We start from the raw sequence: 6,476 nt of genomic DNA, 5'->3' as shown, positions 1-6,476 counted from the left end.
GAGAGCCGTGCCTGCCCGCTTAGAGAGATCTTCGGGACATATTCAAGAATAGTCTCCCATTGTTCTGTTGTGAGGGTACCCACCTCCCTCTCCCATTTACTCTTTGCAGTGAGGTGATTGTCCCCCAGATAGGAGTGTAGTAGATCATGATATATGCTCGATATAACTCCCCTCGTCCCTCCTTTCATACACACAAATTCTAGTACAATGTCGCCCTGAACCGTCATGGCTCCCAATCTACACTGTGCCCTCCAAGCATGTCGAAGCATATAGTTTTGAAACCCCCATACCGAAGGCAAATCAAATTCCTCTCTCAATGTCTCAAAGGTCTTCAGGTCCGTTCCACTCTGCAGCTGGCACACATATCTTACTCCTTTCGCCTTCCAATTGCCCATTTGACACAGCTTATTAAGTTCCGGCAGATGCTCATTGTCCCACACCGGTGAGTACCTAGTCAGCTCATCCACCCCTCTGATCCTTTTAATGGTGTCCCATACCTTCTGAATCATGCCTATGGTAGGATATGGTGCTCCCAGTTTCTTAAAGGTACCATCCTCTAGACCCTGGATAAGTGGGCGTCTCCCCGTCACATGTACCAGCACCCGGTGAGCTGCTCCTCCACAATCGAGCTCTCTCCATCCCCTGACATGCTGGCCCTGTACTGCCAAGAAATAGACCCATGGATTTGGTGCGGCCAGTCCTCCCTCTTCCTTTCCTTTTTGCAGAGTTCCAAATTTAATCCGTGCCTGCTTCTTGCCCCATATCAAGGATCTGAAGATAGAATCAATGCCCCGAAACCGTTTTTTTGGTAGCCATATCGGCGAATTGTGCAAAACGTACATTAGTTGTGGCATAAGGACCATCTTAATCAGGTTAGTTCTACCCGTTACCGTTAAAGCCAATTTGCACCATGCACCTATTTTCCCTTTAAATTTCTCTAGCAGAGGAACCAAATTCAGATCCGTGAATCGGGACAGTGGAAGAGCTACCCATATCCCTAGGTATTTAAACTGTGAAACTAGCTGGAGTTGTTTCCCCCTCTCATCTATCTCCTCCGCTTCTATTGCTCTATCCACAGCCATGACATAAGACTTGTGCCAATTTATCTCCAGTCCCGAAATGCTCCCAAATTGTTTAATTACATCCATCGCGCACCCCAGTGTCTCTCCTGCACTTTCCAAAAACAACAGGATGTCGTCGGCATACAATGATATTTTTTCTTCCAGCTTCCCAAATTTAAATCCGACCACTCCCCTCTCAGCTCTAATCTTGGCCGCCAGGGGCTCCACTGCCACCGCGAACAATAGCGGGGACAGCGGACACCCCTGCCTTGTGCCCCTATGCAAGTCAAACATCCCGGACTGTTCTCCATTCACCTTAACTACCGCCTTTGGGGATGAGTACAATAACTTCACCCAGGCCATGAACGCGGGGCCGAATCCCATCAGTTCCATGATTTTCCATAAGTATTGCCATTCCACGCTATCAAATGCTTTCCTAGCATCCAATGACATCACTATTCTCCTGCCACCTTTATCAGCAGGCAGTTGCATATTAAGAAATAATCTTCTTAAGTTAACAGCCGTGGAGCGGTTAGGCATAAAGCCCGACTGGTCCTCGTGTATAATGGTATGCGCAACCCCGGTGAGCCAGGTGGCCAGGATCTTAGCAAGTATTTTGACATCCGTTGTCAACAACGAAATGGGCCTGTACGACTCCGCATCCATGGGATCTTTTCCCTCCTTCGGCAGAACCACTATCACTGCTTCCTCCATTGATCTCGGCAGTGCCCCCGTCACTAAAGCCTCATCAAACACAGATCTCAATTTCGGAGCCAGCAGTTCCACTAACTCCCTGTACACCTCCCCAGGTAGACCATCAGCTCCCGGTGATTTGTTATTGGGCATAGACAGTATTGAACATTCCACCTCCTTCACACTCACAGGTTCTTCCAACCTCAACCTATCTTCCTCAGACAATTTAGGTAGTGAAATGCCTTCCAAAAATTTCTCCACATCCCCCTCTGTGTCCCGTGCTCTCGAAGTGTACAGTGCCATGTAATATGCCTTGAAGACCTCCAGTATGTCCTTTGTGTCTGTCAGAGTCGCCCCTGTTTGATCTCTCAGTTTATACACCCTGGAAGACTCCCTTTGTGCCGCAGATATCACCGCCAACAAGTGACCTACTCTCTCCTTCTTCAAAGAATTGAGCTTGCTGAAATGCCCTTTTCCTCTCAGCTTGCATCATGTGCAGTTTATCAACTGCCTCCTGAGCCAATTTTAGTCTATTGTGAGCTTCACTCATTGGCGCCAAAATCATGTCTGCCTCCGCTCTTGTCAGGTCATCCTTTATTTGTTGATCTGCCAATTTAGTTTTGGTCTTACACCTCGCAATCTCACTTATAAAAAGTCCCCTCATAAATGCCTTCATGGCATCCCATACCGTTGTGGCCTCAGTACTCCCTTCGTTCATTTGGAAGAAGTGCTCTAGCTCTTTGGTTATGCCACCCATGTCCACCACTTTAAGCCACGTCGGGTGTAGACGCCAACCTCCCCTCTGACCCCGAGCAGATCTCACCAGAAGCGTGACCACCATAGGACCATGATCCGAGAGAGTCCTCTGTAGGTATTCCACCTCCCCCACCATCCCGTCCATAGCGGTATCCGCATTAACTCATTCTAACTGTCAATATAACCTTTTGTTACTCATAATATTGTTGCAATTATATTTCTGTATGTGATAAAAACATCTGACAAACACACATAAAAACCAGAGGCCAGCAGATCATGTGAAAATATAATATTTGTGTCATTCTCAAAACTTTTGGCCATGACTGTAGGATACATGTTACTCTATGATGGCACTTCTGCACATAGCCACTAGATGGCGCTACATTTGACATTTGCCTGAATTTTTATATCTACACATGGTTTACACAAATTATATTTTCTTGTGGTAACTATATACTATTTATCATTAGAAGCTGTGTATTTTTGCAATTATTTGTATGTACACATGATTGATTACCAATTCTGTCTCTGTAAAAACAATTCCCTTTAACCCTTTACCGACATCGGGTGTAAGTGTATGCCGATGTCAGACTCCCTCCTTTTGTTGTCGGCTCCAGCGCTGAGCCCACATCTTTTCTGGCGGATGTCAGCAAGTGCGCCGGAAATCCCGCCCATTAGTGACCACGTCACATGATCGTGGGTCAACGATGGGTTGGCATGACAACCTGAGGCCTCCAGCAGAAGTCTATGCTTGTCACTGCCGGAATGCTAAGAGCGCCACCCACTAGCCGAAAACGCATGGACCAGGGATCATCCCGCCGAACTCCCACTCTCCTTTTAACATGGGCAAAACGCTACTCAGACAACACAGGGTGACGGTAAAACAGTGTGGGCAATGCTTTATTGTACCACAAAACAGGCAGATAACACATAGAACAGTCCCAGCACAGTACTACTTATGGGGCAAATTACAGAGTTTCCCCCTTCCACTGACCCGCCGGGATAATAGCTGCTGTGACATCAGATCTTCCAGAGTCACTACCTCACCTTTGGCACACACAGAGAGGAGGTAACGACAAGCGTAGGAAGATGACAGTCCCGATAAGGCCAGTTGATCCAATGATCACAACCTCGCTTCTCCAAACGTATCCATGGTTCTGCAATGGTCAATGGAGCAGATCTGTATTCTTCCAACTGAGGCTGAAAACCCCTAGGTTGTTTCCCGTAGAATGATAGATCCGTGTCCCTCGTGATGGAGCCATGATGTAAAATGGCTGCTGTCCTGTCTCTTGTCCTTTGGATGTATAGATGTCTTGGCAGAATCTCTCTGGCTGTTTCTCTCTCTCAGTCTCTTTATACAGAGGCATGTCACCTATTTTTAGACTTAACAAGTGTCCCCCATTCAGTATTTACATAAAGGGTAAGAATGGAGATGAAATCAAGTAGCATTATTAGATTATTTAAAATATTTGCATAGTTTTTCCCTCTCTGCTTTAGAAATCAACAAACTGGCTCCATAACTGTTAAATATTAATAATCCGTTAAATATTTCTTATTACACCCAGTTCTGTACATTGCTAGCTGAAATGACATAGGCTATTTTTAAGCTTGGCTCATGGTAGAAAGACAGCTCCATATATGTAGAGACCACGTGCTTTAGGAGACGTAAATAATTCATGGCTAACTGTAGAGGTCGCTCTCACTCCCTCCTCATCATGAGACACAGACGCGAGGATGTCATCGCTGCATGGATATAGCATTGAATGGACAGACAGCTGGTATGTCACTTAACGGCTATGTGAGAAGACGAACTGAGAGACAGCAGCCATTTGCTATTCAGGATCCCGGAGAGAAGAAGAATACATTTTGCTTTGCTATGAACTAATGGACAATCTCTCTTTCATCTATTTTTATGTTTTTCTGTAATAATCTTTTACTTTGATGGAAGAATCCAAATAAACCACTATATTTTTATCTGTAACTAGTCCTGAGTATTTTACAGGAGAAGCATTATTTTACATTGGAGAGCCAGCCAGATCTGAATTTTTGTATTTTTTTTTGCGGATTTCCCTCAACTTGCCCAAAAGGGGGATTGAACTTTGCTAGCGTCATATGTGCAAGTTGTCAGGAACTCCACTATTCACAAGAATCAGACAGAACCTAGACGTGAGGACTAAGAATTGCCAGATAGATTGAGAAGTACTACAAGTGCCAAAGTGCCAGACGTGTGAAGACCGGAACCCAGCGTTGTCCATCAAAGGAACAAGCTGAGACATTTCAAGGTAAGATAAAATGGATGTCATTAATTCTTATGCTAAGCAGAGTAAATTGAAATTTAAGTCTGTAGACAATTCTAATTCAGAAGTTTTATGGTTAAGTTTATATGCCGAGTGTGAACTCGAGAATCAGAAGTTAGATTGTAAGTTCTTCAATAGAGAAAGAGATTAAAAAATATTTTACTGATGGTAGATATATTTCATAGATCTGTGTCAGAGAAATCCAAAAATGATTGTGTGAAGGGAAATAGTGATGTTCCCGAGATTCACTGTAATGTGGAGAAACAGTTACAAGTAGCAGCAGCCATTCAAGGTGACCTTGCAGACGTGGAACAAGATGGAGAAGTAGGAGGAGACTTCAGAACTGAAGTAGAGGACGTACAAGGGAAAGACGTACCACTAAAAATAGACGACTCACAGGCCCAAATCCGAAGTAAAGTAAGGAAAAGTTTGCTAAAGATATGCAAAATAATTCCTGCATATGACAATACAATCCATGTTTGTAGAAACTCTGAGGTTTTTGAAAGTTGTGTTGATAAATTTGATTTATCTAACGAGGAGAAGAATCAGTTGTTCAAAATGTGGATCTCTGTAACCTTTTCCAGGAGGTTATCTTTAAAGTTATCTGGTGAAACACATGAGAATTTAAATGATAAGGACAGATTAAAGATTCTTATTTTTTGTTCATCAAATGAAAATCATCCAGATATTGATATTCTTCAAAAATTAAGGATTGGTCGGAAGGAATGTACCTACACATTCATGTCTATATTTCACCGCTTGTATAGAACGGTCATGGAGAATGTCAAAACACAGTCCCTCATAAGGAGTTTTGTAAGCAAATTTTGGTTTTTAAATCCTGCATCTCGTGTTATTGCGTCACAAAAAGATTCTTTATTGGAATGTGCGCAATCCCTTGATTTTGCCAGAAAACACGAGAATCGTGAGAGGAAAGTAAATTGTGCTAATTTTGTGAAGACAGGCAGAGTAAAATCTTATCAGAAGCCGGTATTAGCAAAGCCTTCTAAAATGAGTTTTCCCCAAAATCAAATCTATGAAGAACGAAAAAAATCACATGTTTGTTATAAGCCATATGGAATGATGCAAAGGATCACCGAAAAGACACAAATTGAGTTAAGAAAAATGATGAGTTCTAATTTTCTTTCTGTAACAAAGATGGCCGAATTTGACAGACAGAAGCAGGTGGTGAGTGACATCATGGCCTGTAAACTGAATACTCTGCTCCAAGAATCTATCAGCTTCAAAATGGCAAGAACTTTTCAGGATATTTTTTGCAGAGAAATAAGTATGGGTTTAGGAATTGGCTAGAAAAAGTAATTATATATATTGTGTAAAAGTGTTATACAATTAGTGAGTTATATGTAATTATTTTATAGAGTATAATCCTGTAGTTCTATAGTTTGTATATACATATTCATACAGTATATATAGAGTGTTTGCAGAAGTAGAAATAGTAGAACTGTATTTTTTAATGAAAATTAAAATCTACATCAGTAATAATATTTAGAATATGAATATGATATTAACCTTCTCTTTTATGTTTCCTTAGAATTTTCATTTCAAAGCAGGACTTAATCCGGAAAAATTCTCTTCCAAGGATTTATGCCTTTATTTACACAGGAAGTTGCAATAATTGCATGATTTTATATATATCTAACCCTTAAAAGGA

The sequence above is a fragment of the Dendrobates tinctorius genome, unplaced genomic scaffold (genome assembly GCF_039654945.1).
Source record: "Dendrobates tinctorius isolate UK_male_01 unplaced genomic scaffold, ASM3965494v1 ptg000017l, whole genome shotgun sequence".
Lineage (NCBI taxonomy): Eukaryota > Metazoa > Chordata > Amphibia > Anura > Dendrobatidae > Dendrobates > Dendrobates tinctorius.
This window is presented reverse-complemented; position numbering follows the sequence as displayed.